We start from the raw sequence: 17895 nt of genomic DNA, 5'->3' as shown, positions 1-17895 counted from the left end.
TTGTATACACATTTCTTAACGTTGAGGAGTCACTAATTCGATCCCTTCCAGCAGCAATTTTATTTCTTTCGCAAGGATGATAATTTTGTTGTTATGTGCCACTTGACCCTTCACTAGTCTCCACAGAATTTTAGTGAACTGTGGTACTGGGGATGGGTAATCTTAAAACTTGCCTTCCCAATTACAATGAGATATCATCTACCAGACATGCCACACAAGTCTCTAACATGCTCTAAGATGGCGTAAAGAGGTTTCAATTTGACGCTGTTGGGTTTGTAAGGGTTTCCCTTCCCATCCAAGTACTTAATTATATTCCCCTTTCTCCATGATTGGTTCGTCAGTTTCTCTGTTCTAAGCAAATGGTAAATCCAAGTGGGTTCAGGATAAGAGAGAATATTAACAAAACATTCTTCGAATATGTCTCCATTAATTTTCTCATAGTACATTTTTTCGTGGAGTTAGATTTGAAACATAGTAACTCTCCTTTCATGAAACCTTCATCATTGCCGGTATGAGTAATTAGTATTAATAATATTCTTACATATTTTGTGTGATGATAAGATAGCACGAACATGGATGCAAGTTAAGGTCACATTAAGTGCAGCCAGTGGTTAAGTCAAAAGCTACGACACTAGGCAAAAATATTCTGCGTGTTAATAAGATAGAATGAAAAGAGAATCAAAATTGAGGTTTTGTAGTATAAGCAGTGATCACAGCACAGATTATAAAGCGATGATAGTTGTTGTAGGTCTAAATATTTACATATCATAACTCGTGCGGAAATGTTCTGTACGATAAATAAGTAGAATCCCGTGAACTTTTGCATTTGCAACAGGTAACCAAATCATGAACACCAAAACAAAGACTGCCAGCTTTATTAATAATGCTATGTTACTAAATATTAACAAGATAGAAAATCTTAAAAATAAACAAATTCACTAGAGTGCCATGATCACCATCGCACAGCAGTAAACAGAGAGCTATTTCCGCACATGGGTTTTATGTTAGCTGAATAAGCAGCAACTATGTGACGCAATGGCTGTTCCGCTGTTGACACTTCGCCCCTTTCTAAAGGTACTTTAATGCACAAGGTTTAAGAATTGAAATTAAATACTTTGTGCGTGTAATGTGTTTGTTAAGCTGTACCTGCTCACTTCCCACATTGTTGTCGTCGTTGATGTTTTTACTTCATCTCCCAAGTCATCTATATATATATAAAACTAGCAAGATACCCGTGCTTCGCTACGGGATTAAACTGAACGTTATTGAGGTATTCCAAAGTTTTTTATGTTTTGGAGATTCCACTGTCAGCTGAGCCTGTGAAATACGCCAAACAGTTTTGGGGGAATGATTATTTATATCTGATCTAACAATCATTTGAACTCCATACTGAAGAATTTGAATGTTTTAAACCTTATCTTATTTCACATCTAGGGTGTAAAAGCGACCAACCTGTGAAATTTTGATTTTGTACGGCGAACAGCAATGGAGGAATGAATACTTTTTAAGGGGTGAAAGTTTGTTTGGATATAGAAGACCACCCTTCATAAACAAAATTCTGTTCGTGCCTGAAACGATTTTGGAAGAATGGATATTGTGTTTTTGAGAGTCAACCACCATATTAACCCCTTTAGGAGAGAAATATTTTATGTATACGATACTTTACACCTAGGACATAAAATAAGAACCTTCTCGCAAAATTACAACTTTATACGTCAAACGGTTTTGGAGTGATGAATAATTTCCTATTTCACACCTAGGATTTAAAATATATACCGCTATTTGGAATTTTGTCTTCGTACGTTAAACCGTTTCGGAGGAAGGAAGGAATATCTTCTTTTTTTTTTTTTTTTTTTTTTTCGGAACTTAACTCCCATTTAACTCTTTGTGCGGTTAAATTGGTTTCAGACCTTCTGCTATTTAATACCTAGGATATCATTTGAAATTTTAACTTCATAATTCAAACGATTTCATATAAATGCATATTTTTGTCATCATTCCCCCCCCCCCCCCAGTCAAACCCCCCTTACGGGTGTATTGCTGTAAGTCACTTCTCATATGTACCCTCATAAAAAGACTTCTACTTTTACACCCTCTTAAGTTGATTTCACCATCCCCTCCCCCGCCACAAAATACACTGACTGACAGAGCAAATGCAACACCAAGAAGGAGTGGTCAGAACTTTATGCCAATTGCAGGGTAGACTGACGTCACTGAGATATGCTCATGATGTGAAATGCGTCGCTGTGCTGCGCACGTAGCGAACAATAAATGGGACACGGCGTTGGCGAATGGCCCACTTCGTACCGTGATTTCTCAGCCGACAGTCATTGTAGAACGTGTTGTCGTGTGCCACAGGACACGTGTATAGCTAAGAATGCCAGGCCGCCGTCAACGGAGGCATTTCCAGCAGACAGACGAATTTACGAGGGGTATGGTGATCGGGCTGAGAAGGGCAGGTTGGTCGCTTCGTCAAATCGCAGCCGATACCCATAGGGATGTGTCCACGGTGCAGCGCCTGTGGCGAAGATGGTTGGCGCAAGGACATGTGGCACGTGCGAGGGGTCCAGGCGCAGCCCGAGTGACGTCAGCACGCGAGGATCGGCGCATCCGCCGCCAATCGGTGGCAGCCCCGCACGCCACGTCAACCGCCATTCTTCAGCATGTGCAAGACACCCTGGCTGTTCCAATATCGACCAGAACAATTTCCCGTCAATTGGTTGAAGGAGGCCTGCACTCCCGGCGTCCGCTCAGAAGACTACCATTGACTCCACAGCATAGACGTGCACGCCTGGCATGGTGCCGGGCTAGAGAGACTTGGATGAGGGAATGGCAGAACGTCGTGTTCTCCGATGAGTCACGCTTCTGTTCTGTCAGTGATAGTCACCGCAGACGAGTGTGGCGTCGGCGTGGAGAAAGGTCAAATCCGGCAGTAACTGTGGAGTGCCCTACCGCTAGACAACGGGGCATCATGGTTTGGGGCGCTATTGCGTATGATTCCACGTCACCTCTAGTGCGTATTCAAGGCACGTTAAATGCCCACCGCTACGTGCAGCACGTGCTGCGGCCGGTGGCACTCCCGTACCTTCAGGGGCTGCCCAGTGCTCTGTTTCAGCAGGATAATGGCCGCCCACACACTGCTCGCATCTCCGAACAGGCTCTACGAGGTGTACAGATGCTTCCGTGACCAGCGTACTCTCCTGGATCTCTCACCAGTCGAACACGTGTGGGATCTCATTGGACGCCGTTTGCAAACTCTGCCCCAGCCTCGTACGGACGACCAACTGTGGCAAATGGTTGACAGAGAATGGAGAACCATCCCTCAGGACACCATCCGCACTCTTATTGACTCTGTACCTCGACGTGTTTCTGCGTGCATCGCCGCTCGCGGTGGTCCTACATCCTACTGAGTCGATGCCGTGCGCATTGTGTAACCTGCATATCGGTTTGAAATAAACATCAATTATTCGTCCGTGCCGTCTCTGTTTTTTCCCCAACTTTCATCCCTTTCGAACCACTCCTTCTTGGTGTTGCATTTGCTCTGTCAGTCAGTGTACGTGTGTCTTTACTTTTAAAGGAGATTAAAAATACTAGTCTTCTCGTCCGTAACATCCTTCGTTTTCGAGATAAAAGTATCCTTATACAAAGAATTCAACTCAATTTTCAATTCATTTATCATCCCGCGTTAATTGGATTTTCTGAAAACAAAAGGATACGTGTTTACTTATTTTTAAAGGAGATTCCAAACACAAATTTCATGTCTGTAACATCTTCAGTTTTTGAGATATAAGTATCCTCATAAAAAGAATTCATCCCCATTTTCAGTCCTCACCACCCCTTAAGTTTTTCTGAAACAAAAATACGTGTTGCATTCCTGTTAAAAGATTAAAAATACCAGTTTCCACGTCTGTAATATGTTAGGATCTTGAGATATACTGTAGATATGCTCAATTTAAAAATTCACCCTCTTTAATACTTCCCCTAAGTGGATTTTCAGAAACAAAATTATGCGTGTTCCTTTAGTTTTACAGGAGATTCCAAACACCAGTTTTCACGTCTGTAACATCTTCAGTTTTTGAGATAAAAGTATACTCATAAAAGGAATTCAACACTTTCCTCACTTCTTTTCACCCACCCCACTCCCTTAAGCGGTTTTCCGAAAACAAAGAAACATGTTCTTTACATTTTACAGAAGATTCCAAATACAAATTTTCATGCCTGTAAGATCTTCGGTTTTTGAGATATAATTATCACCATAAAAATAATTCAACCCCTTTTTCACTCCTTAAGTGAATTTTCGGAAAACAAAAAAAAGACGTGTTTCTTTATTTTTTAAAGAAGATTCCAAATACCAATTTTCACGTGTGTAATGTCTTGAGTTTTGGAGATATCAGTATCCCAATAAAAAAAATTCAACCCCTTTTTCCAGTCATTTTTGCCCCACCTTAAGTTTTACAAAAACAAAAAAAGTTACTTTTTTAAAAGAGATTAAAAATACCAGTTTTCACGCCTGTAATATGTTAAGTTTTTGAGATATACTGTAGTTATATTCATTTAAAAATTTCACCTCCTGTAACACTTTCCCTTAAGAGGATTTTCAGAAAACAAATTATGCGCATTCCTTTACTTTCACAGGAGATTCCAAATACTAATTTTCATGACTGTAACATGTTATGTTTTTGAGATATATTGTGAGAAATTCTCATTATAACAACTCGCCCCTATTTTCACTCCTGTTTAACCCCTCCTAAGTAGATTTTCCAAAAACAAAAAGAAATACATATTTCTATATTTTTAAAGGAAATTCCAAATACACTGACTGACAGAGCAAATGCAACACCAAGAAGGAGTGGTTCGAAAGGGATGAAAGTTGGGGAAAAAACAGACTCGGCACGGAAGAATAATTGATGTTTATTTCAAACCGATATGCAGGTTACACAATGCGCACGGCATCGACTCAGTAGGATGTAGGACCACCGCGAGCGGCGATGCACGCAGAAACACGTCGAGGTACAGAGTCAATAAGAGTGCGAATGGTGTCCTGAGGGATGGTTCTCCATTCTCTGTCAACCATTTGCCACAGTTGGTCGTCCGTACGAGGCTGGGGCAGAGTTTGCAAACGGCATCCAATGAGATCCCACACGTGTTCGATTGGTGAGAGATCCGGAGAGTACGCTGGCCACGGAAGCATCTGTACACCTCGTAGTGCCTGTTGGGAGGTGCGAGCAGTGTGTGGGCGGGCATTATCCTGCTGAAATAGAGCATTGGGCAGCCCCTGAAGGTACGGGAGTGCCACCGGCCGCAGCACATGCTGCACGTAGCGGTGGGCATTTAACGTGCCTTGAATACGCACTAGAGGTGACGTGGAATCATACGCAATAGCGCCCCAAACCATAATGCCGCGTTGTCTAGCGGTAGGGCGCTCCACAGTTGCTGCCGGATTTGACCTTTCTCCACGCCGACGCCACACTCGTCTGCGGTGACTATCACTGACAGAACAGAAGCGTGACTCATCGGAGAACACGACGTTCCGCCATAACCCTCATCCAAGTCGCTCTAGCCCGGCACCATGCCAGGCGTGCACGTCTATGCTGTGGAGTCAATGGTAGTCTTCTGAGCGGACGCCGGGAGTGCAGGCCTCCTTCAACCAATCGACGGGAAATTGTTCTGATCTATATTCGAACAGCCAGGGTGTCTTGCACATGCAGAAGAATGGCGGTTGACGTGGCGTGCGGGGCTGCCACCGCTTGGTGGCGGATGCGCCGATCCTCGCGTGCTGACGTCACTCGGGCTGCGCCTGGACCCCTCGCACGTGCCACATGTCCCTGCGCCAACCATCTTCGCCACAGGCGCTGCACCGTGGACACATCCCTATGGGTATCGGCTGCGATTTGACGAAGCGACCAACCTGCCCTTCTCAGCCCGATCACCATACCCCTCGTAAAGTCGTCTGTCTGCTGGAAATGCCTCCATTGACGGCGGCCTGGCATTCTTAGCTATACACGTGTCCTGTGGAACACGACAACACGTTCTACAATGACTGTCGGCTGAGAAATCACGGTACAAAGTGGGCCATTCGCCAACGCCGTGTCCCATTTATCGTTCGCTATGTGCGCAGCACAGCGGCGCATTTCACATCATGAGCATACCTCAGTGACGTCAGTCTACCCTGCAATTGGCATAAAGTTCTGACCACTCCTTCTTGGTGTTGCATTTGCTCTGTCAGTCAGTGTACTAATTTTCATGACTATAACTACTCCAGTTTTTTTTAGATGTAAGTATCTTCATAAAGGTATTCAGCATCTTTCTCACCCTTTTTCAACCCTCCTTAAGACGATTTTTCCGAAAAAAATGTGTTTCTTTATTTTTAAAGTAGTTCCCAAATACTCATTTTCATGTCTTTAAACTGTCAAGTTTTGGGATATAGATACACTCATTTTAAAAATTCACCTCCCTTTTCACTCCCTTAGCGACAGAATATCCAAAAATCCTTCCTTAGCAAGCTCCTGCATTGTAATATAAATGTATCCTCAAAATTTAATTTCTTTGTCCAGTAGTTTTGGCTCGGCAATGAGGAGTCAGTCAATCAGGACATGTTATTTTATATATATATGCCTGCTGATGTACCTATGCTTCGCTACAGGATTCTCAGAAAGACAGACTTCGTGGTTTTCCTAACTGAAGTCAACATAGGTCATTACAAAATCGTCAGTAGGAATGTAGTTGTTAAAAGTAATGTTATCACATAAAACACTCGATCAAATGAAAAACCACACATTTTGTCACCTTCAACGATCAGTACTACGGTGCCGATCTAACAGTCCAAAGTTCCAGAGCTGGAAGGACCAGGCCGCAGACAGCCGTGAACACTCCTCTGCCATTATTCCGTTATATGCAAACTGCTCATTCCAGTCAGTGCCTCAGAGTAGGGATTGAATAGCTCGAATGCTATGATTAACCAGTGTGTTCATACCAGTACCGGTAATATCAGAAAATTTATGAACCAGAGAAATGGCATGCTAAAGAAGAAAGTTATCTAACTCCCCAGCTACTTCCCGCCAATGTTCAGGCAGGCTGTTACACTCTGTACGACCGGGAGTGTTGGCCGTGAGGTTAGAGGTGCGCAGCTGTGAGCTTGCATCACGGAGATAGTGGATTTGAACCCCACTGTTGGCAGCCCTGAAAATGGTATTCCGTGTTTTACCATTTTCACACCAGGCAAATGCTGGGGCTGTACCTTAATTAAGGCCAAGGCCACTTCCTTCAAACTTTCTTATCCCATCGTCACCATCGTTCCGTGCAACATAAGGGAAATTAAAAAAATAATCGGTACGCAGCAGTAATCCTATCTATCGGAGATGAGTGGCAACAGAAGACACAAAACACATCACAACGAACAATGGTCAATGTAATGTTATTGTTGGTCATTTTTATAAGCTTTCTGTATTGTAGGCCTTCACATTTAGTTTTCTTTCGACTCTGTGATATTAGGGCATCATATAAAATTATTTATAGCGTAGAATGTAGTTCCTTATTCTCCGACTTTACATAACGATTTTCGTTAAATTCTGTTTACCCATTTTCTCATGACTCGGCGCTGATATGGACTTAGTAACAAAAATCCAAACTCATGAATATATCTTTGATAATAGCCGGTACCGTAACAAGACATATAAGACATAAATGATCGTAAATTTAATACTATATAACTTTAGTTATGTAGTATTTATCGATACAACAACTAATAACATAAATATTTGAGAATTAAATTTTAGGCCTTCCTCTGTACTACCATTTTTCTCAGCATGAATACGATTATTTATAGCCTAAATTATAGAGACTTATTCCCCGACTTTGCCTGCCGATTTTCATTAAGACAACTAATAACATAAATATATGAGAATTAAAATTTAGGCCTTCCCCTAAAATACCATTTCAGTGTGAATAAAATTATCTATGGCCTAGATTATAGCTACTTATTCCCCGACTTTGCATACCGATTTGTATTAAAATATGAACACTAACAACATAAATATTTAAGAATTAAATTTTAGGCCTTTCCCTAAAGTACCATTTCGCTCAGTGTGAATAAAAGTATTTATGGTTTAGATTATAGCGATCTATTTCCCTACTTTGCATACCAGTTTTCATTAAGATACGAACACTAATAACATACATTTTTGAGAATTAAAATTTAGGCCTTCCCCTAAACTACCATTTCACTCAGCGTGAATACAATTATTTATGACCTAGATTGTAGCGACTTATTCCCCGACTTTGCATACCAGTTTTCATTAAATTATCTTCAGCCGTTTTCACGTGATGCTTGTACAGACAAACAGAAATTACGGAAAATTAAGAAGTGTGTTTCCTTGTTACTGTGGACACGACTGATACAGAAATACCATCCTTTTTAAATTCTGAGCAATGTACAGACAAAACTCTTATATATATAGATAGATGTATGAACCAAAGGAATGGCATGCTAAAAAAGAAAGTTTTCTTACTCCCCGCCTATTTCCCGCCAATATTCAGTCAGGCCTTTATACTTGGTGTGCAGCATTAATCCCATCTATCGGAGTTGAGAGCAGCATAAGAGACAAAGAACATCACAACAAACAATGGTCAATGTAATGTTATTGTTGATCAATGTTATGCCCTTTCGATATTGTAAGCCTTCTCATTGTTTTCTTCCGACTCTGAAATACCACTCTTATCATAGTCGGTACGTTAAAACTGAATAAAACATAAATGATTGGATGTTGTATCCTCTATAACATTTGTTATGTAATACTTTTCGATGGGACTAATAACATGGGTATTTAAAAATTACATTTTAGGCGCCTTCCCCTAAACTACAGTTTCATCCAGGGTGAATAAAATTGTTTATAGCTTAGACTGTAGTTTCTTATTCCCCGACTCTATATACCGATTTTCATTAAATTTCCGTTAACACATTTTCTCGTGACTCGGCGTTGATATAGACTTAGCAACAAAAATACAAATTCATGAATATCTGTGTTACCACAGCCGGTACGGTAAAAATGTATAAGACATAAATGGTCGGAAATTTAATTCTATATAACTTTGGTTATGTAGTATTTATCGATATGACCACTAATAATATAAATATTTGAGAATTAAATTTTAGGCCTTCCACTAAAAACTACCATTTCACTCAGGGTAAATTACATGATTTTTTTTTTTTTTTTTTGCTAGAGGCTTTACGTCGCACCGACACAGATAGGTCTTATGGCGACGATGGGATAGGATAGGTCTAGGAGTTGGAAGGAAGCGGCCGTGGCCTTAATTAAGGTACAGCCCCAGCATTTGCCTGGTGTGAAAATGGGAAACCACGGAAAACCATCTTCAGGGCTGCCGACAGTGGGATTCGAACCCACCTATCTCCCGGATGCAAGCTCACAGCCGCGTGCCTCTACGCGCACGGCCAACTCGCCCAGTAAATTACATGATTTATAGTCTAGATTGTAGTGGCTCATTCTCCAACTTCGCATACCAATTTTCGATAAGATAGGACCACTAATAATGTAAATATTTAAGAATTAAATTTTTAAGTCTTCCCCTCGACTACCATTTTGCTCAGCATGAATAAAATTATTTATAGCCTACATTGTAGTGACTTATTCCCCAAATTTGCATACCAATTGTTATTAAGATAGGACCACTAATAACATAAATAACTAAAAATTAACTTTCCGGCCTTCCCCTAAACTACCATTTCCATCAGTGTGAATAAAATTATTTATGGCCTAGATTGTAGTGACTTATTCCCTGACTTTGCATACCAATTTTCATTAAGTTCTCTTGAGCCATTTTCTAGTGATGCGTGTACATACAGACATACAGAAATTACGGAAAAGTAAAAAGTGCATTGGGGGACTATGGACATGACCGATACAGAAATGCAATTATTTTCAAATTCTGAGCAATGTACAGACAAAACTCTTATTTTATATATATAGATAACTTGTCCTGACTGATTCATCATCGCCGAGCCAAAACTACTGGCCATAAAGAAATGAAATTTTGGGGATACTACAATGTAGGTGCTGGATATTCCGTCGCTAAGGGGATGAAAAGGGGGTGGGGGGTGAAATTTTAAAATGAGTGTATCTATATCTCAAAACTTTAAAAGTTTACAGATGTAAAAATTGGTATTTAGAATCTTCTTTAAAAATAAGGAAACGCGTATTTTTTTGTTTTCGGAAAACCCAATAGGAGGGAGGGGGGGGGGGGAGGGTGAAAAAGGGTTGAATGCCTTTAATCAGGATACATGTACTGATATCTCAGAAACTGAAGGTATTACAGACCTGAAAATTGGTACTCTTGATCTATTTTAAAAATAAAGAAACACATATTTTTTGTTTTTGTAAAATCTCAATAGGAAGGGTGGAAAAGGGTGAAAAAGGGGTTGAAGGCCTTCAGTGAGGATACTTATATCTCAGAAACTGAAGATATTACGGACCTGAAAATGTGTATTTGGGATCTCCTTTAAAAATAAAGAAAAACATATTTTTTGTTTTTGGAAAATTGAATTAATGGGGGGGGGGGGTTGTAAAGGGGGGTGAATTTTAAAAATGAGTGTGTGTATATACAGGGTTATTCACCTAACATGTTACACGGAAATAACTTCTAAACCATTAAAGATATCGGCATTCTGTTTTCATATTCGTAAATGGTACACAGGGTATTGTAAAATAACGTGCTACTTAGTCTCATGGGGTTATTAACAACCGGGATATTGATACTAACTCCATATTTTTAAATAGAATGGCACAAATTCATACAGCTGATTTGAAAGTTCATCTGCTTACAAGTTCAATTATGTAAGTATTTTCAAAATCGGACAATTACTTTTTGAGATATAAGTAAGAACAGCATGTGCCGTTTTGCATGCCGCATTAGACGGCGTGAAGTCGGGCAAGAACATATTGAGGCGCAAGCAGTTCCCTGGGAGTGAGTTCAGCCACAGAATGGATACCAGGCATGTAAGCACCTCGTACTTACACATGTGATGGGTTTGCAAAGTGTGTATGACAGACGAACATATGACAGGACAGAATGGGTTGATATGTTTAAAAGGAATAAAATAACTACTTTGCCTTGAAAGGAACATAACGAAAGCTATAATTGTCACTAGTTTTAGTGTACAGTTCATACTACTCTATGAGTTGAGAAATAACACAAAACACGGGAAGACCTCCTTCTAGAAAAGCAAATGGTCAGAGCTGATCGTGGTGAGATGACAGCAACACTATTATTTATGTTTTATTTTACACGCATTCATCTCCGCAGAGCTCCAGCGCGACTGTAGTAGCGTGCGTTCGGGAGAGCATAGATTCGAGTCCTGCCTCTCCCAACCTGAAAGTGATTTTCATGGTGTCCCATGTTCAACACCAGGCAAATACCGGATAGGTACATTTGTGATAGGCTACGGCCGACTTCCTTTCCAAATCCTTCCCATTCCCATCCGTGAGAAAAAACTCTAAACTGAGCGCAACCTATTACATGTCAAAACAAAACAATACAACTTTAATCTCCCTTCCCCGTTGTGTGTTCGCCAGTCATACAATAACGTCGCACACCCAGGGTATGTTACGGTACATCACATTATGTTTACAGTACATGCCTGGTATCCGTTCTGTGGCTGGAATCAAGGCAAGGAAACAGCTTGCGCCTCAATATGTCCTTGCCCGACTTCACGCTGTCTGATGCGGCAGTAAAACCACACATGCTGTTCTTATTTATATCTCAAAAAGTAATTGTCCGACTTTGAAAATACTTACATATTTGAACTTGTACGCAGTTGATCTTTTAGGCCAGCTGTATGAATTTGTGCCGTTCCATTTAAAAATATGGAGTTAGTATCAATATCTCGGTTATTAATAACCTAATGAGACTAAGTAGCACGTTATTTTACAAGGCCCTGGGTACCATTTATGAATATGAAAACAGAATGCCGATATCTTTAATGGTTTAGGAGTTATTTCTGTGTAACATGTTAAGTGAATAATCCTGTATATCAAAACTTTTAAGGTGTACAGATGTAAAAATTTGTATTTAGAATCCCCCTTTAAAAATACACATTTTTTTTGTTTTCAGAAAATCCCAATAGGAGGGGTGAAAAAGGGGTTGAATGCCTTAAATGAGGATACTTATATCTCAGAAACAGACGATATTACAGACCTGAAAATTTGTATTTGGGATCTCCTTTGAAAATAAACACGTTTTTGTGGAAAATCTAATTAATAGGGGTTAAACAGGAGTGATAAATTGGGGGAATTTTTAGAAAGACTATATCTACAGTATATCTCAGAAACATAAAATGTTACAGACTTAAAAATTCGTATTTGGAAACTCCTGTAAAAGTAAAGAAACATAGGTGATTTGTTTTTGGAAACTCCACTTAAGGGGGAACTAAAAACGGGGTGAAATTTTAAAATGAGCATTTCTACAGTATATCTCAAAAACTTAACATGTTACCGAAGTGAAAAATAGGATTTTTTATCCCTATTGAAAATAAAGAAACATGAATTTTTTTGTTTTCTGAAAAGCCACTTGGGTGGAGGGGTAAAAGTGAATGAAAATGGGGTTGAATTCTTTTAATTAGGATTCTGATATCTCAAAAGCTGAAGATGTTACAGACGTGAAATTTGGTATTTGGAATTTCCTTAAAAATAAAGGAATATGTATTTTTTGTTTTCGGAAATCACCGAGCTCGATAGCTGCAGTCGCTTAAGTGCGGCCAGTATCCAGTATTCGGGAGATAGTAGGTTCGAACCCCACTGTCGGCAGCCCTGAAAATGGTTTTCCGTGGTTTCCCATTTTCACACCAGGCAAATGCTGGGGCTGTACCTTAATTAAGGCCACGGCCGCTTCCTTCCCACTCCTAGCCCTTCCCTGTCCCATCGTCGCCATAAGACCTATCTGTTCGGTGCGACGTAAAGCAACTAGCAAAAAAAAAAAAAAAAAAAAGTTTTCGGAAATCCACCTAAAGGGAGGAGGGAAATTGAAAAATTAGTTGAATTATTTGTATGAGGATACTATTATCTCAAAAACAAAAGATTTTGCAGACATGAAAATTGGTATTTGGAATCTGCTTTAAAATTAAACAAGCATGTATTCTCGGAAAATCCGATGAAGGGGGGTGGGGGGAGGTGAAAATTTGAAAAATTAATTGAATTAATTGTATGAGGATACTTACATCTAATAAATACTAAAGTTGTTACAGACTTGAATTTGATATTTGGATCTCCTTTAAAAACAAAGGAAAAAGCGTTTCTGGGCGAAATCATTTTGGGGGGCGGGGTGAAAGGGAGTTGAATTCCTTTTATGTGGACACATATCTCAAAAACTGAAGATGTTAGAGTTGTGATAATTGGTATTTAGAAGACCCTTTACTATTAAAGAGACAAGTATTTTTAACAGGAAATTCACTTGGGGGGGGAGTGTGAAAGGAAGTGAAAAAATAGTGAATTCTTTTTATGCGGATACTGTACCAGGAAGGCCTAGGTCCTGGTCCATGTTAATTGAAAGAAATGTTATTTCCAGCATTAAAGATCCGACCGACGTACGAACATCCATGTAAAGAATGTTCCAGTATGTGCCAGACCCTACGAGTGCGCTAGGCGGAGTCAAGTGACGTCACCTGTCGCTTGAAGCTCACCTCCCCTAGAGATATTTCTCGAAAGAAATTTTCTTTTAACAGCTTTTTAACGCCTTAACCAATTTCAACGGGACAAACGCTGAATTATAGCAAACATCATAAAAGTTAATCCCTGTAAATTTCAAATTAATTCATCAAACGGTTGTTGAGTTATAATAATTTAAAGTCTCAACGAAATTACGTAATCATGGTCACAAGGCCGAGAGAGCCGCCTCCCCTCCCTGCGCTGGTATCTATATATGTCAAGGCCAGACAGCCCGCAAACTAGTACAAGGACAAGCAAACAGCTGTGTGAGTGAGATAGCGAAGAGACCGGCCCGCGTACAGTATGTTCGCGCAGTCACGGTAGAAGTACTTTCCGTCGTATCTCCGGAACGCGAAATTCTATCACCGATAGAATTATTAAAGGACGTCGCACTGCAGTTAGTATACCGCGTTGCGATTACAATATAATCCTAAAGACATTTAAGACTGTAACGCGAGTGAACTTATTGGAGTACAAATATTAACTATTTCATTACGTGTGGACTTAGATAACTTCAAGTAACATTGAACTTTTACTGAGCCTAATACTTAGAATTACCAGAACTCATATTCACGTCACACCAACATAAGACTCACAGTAGTAATTTGAGTGAAAAAGTGAGAACTTTTCTGTGTTAATATAACATTATAGTAACAGGATTAGCAGAAAATAATCCCTAGCAACTTCAGACTGTGTTCAAAGACTGTGCTTATCGACTTACTTTCTTTTTTTTTTTTTTATGTGAACTGTGTGATTATGAACGTTTCAATAACGACTGTAAATAGCATTTCGTACAGAAAGGACTGTGATTCTTCATACGCCATTTTCGTGTGCGAAAATCACCCGAACAAGCTACAACTCAACGTGATCCAGTTCCAGCCGTCATCACCTCATTGGGAACGTCAACATCGCCAATCCTGATTCTACATGGAACATTCCAGACGTCCATCTTTCGACATTTGGTAGCAACAGTTCTTGTCATAAGTGAGTAACAAACTGACTAAACCTTTTCATTTATTTTGAACAGTGAAACTTCAGTGTCGCGTGTGAACAATTTTCATAATTTCTCAAAAGTGATAAATTTAATTTCAGTAGAAAGACTGTAGGCTTTCAAGTGTGCTATATATTGAGATTGACGAACTGAGAACTGAAAACTTTGATAATTTCTCATTATAAAAGTGTGCTTAGGTTTAAAAAGACTTTAGGTGGAAATTCCCACATATGAAAGACTTTGAAACCAATGATATTTATGCCATTTTTTTTAAGGAGATTATTTTCGACATTTAATTTCTATGCAAAATTTGAGTCAATAATCATACCGCAGGGTGAAAAATTAATAAATCGTTTTAAGAAAAAAAATTATTTACCATCTATTATTCGCTCTGCGAGACTATCCTTCTCTGTATCGGCTCCAAAACCCAGTTCCACTCCCTGAAGTCCTACTCATGCCCTTTGCCCACAACTTTTCCTGGTACAATACTTATATCTCAAAACTGAAGGTAACAGATGTGAACATTGGTATTTGGAATCTCTTTTAAACATAAGGAAACACGCCTTCCATTTTTTTGGGGGTGGGGGGGTAAATCAACTTAACAGCAGTGGGGTGGAAAAGGAGTTCAGACCAATTGATTTTACTGTTCCTAGTGTACTTATTCTGATCATGAACTGATCATTTTTAATCTTTCCTGGGTTCGTTTTCAGGGACCATCTTTTCCTTTGGAGTACATAAAATTAGATTACAGTAGGTTCTCCTGGCATATAAATAAAAATTTAAACACATCTGAAATAAACGATATGAATGATATTGACTGTGCAATTGTTCACCTCTATAATAAGGTCAAAAATTCATGGAAGTATATCATTTGTGTCGCCAGAAATCTTGCGCACTTGCCTACGCGCGATGATAGTGCTGGTCACTTTATCAGCAATGACAATGGCAGAGGATGTAATTTACCGCCAAGTAGCGGTCTTGCATCTTGCTGTGGGTTCCAGACCATCAATAATAATAATACTAATAATAATAATAACAGTAATAATGACCTAAAGTCAACTAATATCACCCACCCGAATAATAATAATAATAATAATAATAATAATAATAATAATAATAATAATAATAATGATAAAGTTCTGGACCGTCGTCAAAATATGCGAACCGCGCTGGAAACGGGTCCTGGCCGGGTAATGACTATGATTGCAGTCCGGCCGCGCGTTCAGTACTGCCAAGGCACCCAAGACGACACTACGCTGGATCTCCTCAAGGATTTGATCCATATTAAAATACTTATAAGAAAAGATGGCAAAGATTTAGGGACCCAACTGGCCGGGTGGAATACCTGGACCTAGCCCGGGAAGTACGAAATCGATTGCTGGAAAGAAAGATTGAAAAATGGGAGGAACTTTGCCGTAATCTCTCAGAAAACGAGTCAGATCACGAATTTTGGCGGATTCTCTCAGAAAACAAGTTAGATCACGAATTCGGCGGATTATATATAAAACGTTATGCATTCAATTATAAATTTCATTATAATACCGTAGCGAAGCACGGGTAATTTGCTAGTTTGAGATAGTGTACAGTCCCAACAGGAAGACTAGCCATGATCTCAGTGAGCAGGTCTCAAGGGGTACCACTCTAGGAGGGGTGGTAATATTGAGAGTACCAACAGATCAGTAGCTTCTCATGGTCTGAACTACAGGTGGAAACTCTTTTGGGAACAGAGATGCTGCAACCTCTTCCCCCATCTAGTTGAATTCACATAAATAAAGATCAGTCTTTGTATGGATTTGGCCAAAGTAATCTAGCGCCGCTTCATAAACAGTGATGTGAGAGCAAGGGTAAATGCAGCCTGGATGTATTGGTGGGAAGTTACTAGTGTCCATCTCAAATCCAAGATCTGCAAGGCAGTCATATGGCCTGTTGTACTATTGGGCAGTAACAATCGACACCGAAAGATGTCTTCATACCATGAAAATGTGCATGCTCTGTTGAGTCATGGGTGTGTCTTTGACCATGTCATCAATATCAACATCTGACATCAATTTGGTGTGTCATCTATCACTGAAAGAATGAGAGAATCTCGGATGCACTGGTATGGACATGTTCTCGGAGCAGAGTCGCACCTACTTCTGTTACCAAAACCACCTGGACATCAGCGGTAAATGGCCATGCGAATGGCCGAAGCAGAGATGGCTGGACATGCTCAATAAGGACAGGACATTTGTCAGCTTTTTCCCTGAGGACATGGTGGATCGAAAAAAATGGTGGACAATGATCTGGAGAGCGAACCCTGCACTGGTGGGAAATCGCAAAGAAGGAGAGGAAGAAGATGAACCATAAATTAGTAGGGTTTTTTCTTGCTATTTGTTTAACATCACACTAACACATCGAAGGTTTTCAGCAACGGGAAGATGGGAAGAGGCTAGGATTGGGAAGGTAGCGACCATGGCCTTAATTAAGGTACATCCCCAGCATTTGCTTGGTGTAAAAATGGGAAGCCACGGAAAACCATGTTTAGAGTTCTGAAGGTGGGATTCAAATGTACTATCTTCCAAATTAAAGCTCACAGCTGTGCGGCCCTAACCACACAGTTAACTCGCTCAGTTTAAGGTAGTTTCAGTGTTGCTCAAAATACATAAAAAGTTGTTTATTATAAGTGTTTGGGAGCCAAGATCTCTATTATAAGGCCGGGCTGAGTGGCTCAGATGTTTGAGGTGCTGGCCTTCTAACCTCAACTTGGCAGGTTCAATCCTGGCTCAGTCCGGTGGTATTCGAAGGTGCTCAGATACATCAGCCTCATGTTGGTAGATTTACTGGCATGTAAAAGAACTCCTGTAAGACTAAATTCTGGCACCTCGGTGTCTCTGAAAACTGTAAAAATTGTTAGTGGGATTTAAAGCCAATAACATTATTATTCTGTATTATAAAATTGAACACTTTCCTAGCAAATTTTACCAACGATTGAAAATAAGGTCTATATTCCTGTTTTTCTGGGTGGTGAATTCATTACAAGTTATAAATCTCATTTTTCAACCGTATTGGAGTTCAGAGTATCAAATTATTATAATTAATGAACCACCTTTCCAATACATAAAATCCTTATATTTAGGATGAAACCATTTAATCACAAATTGGACATGTTTCACTCAACTTTGTGAGCATCATCAGCAATCATGTGCGATTTTA

At 39.8% G+C, this 17895-nt stretch overlaps 1 protein-coding gene across 2 annotated transcripts in view; it reads left to right on the top strand.

Moving 5' to 3' along the window:
• Vps8 (vacuolar protein sorting 8) overlaps positions 1–17895 on the top strand; it is a 221275-nt gene that overhangs the window by 44485 nt on the left and 158895 nt on the right. The gene's annotated exons all lie outside the window — the stretch shown is intronic.

This window comes from Anabrus simplex, chromosome 2, assembly GCF_040414725.1.
Source record: "Anabrus simplex isolate iqAnaSimp1 chromosome 2, ASM4041472v1, whole genome shotgun sequence".
Lineage (NCBI taxonomy): Eukaryota > Metazoa > Arthropoda > Insecta > Orthoptera > Tettigoniidae > Anabrus > Anabrus simplex.
This window is presented reverse-complemented; position numbering and strand designations above follow the sequence as displayed.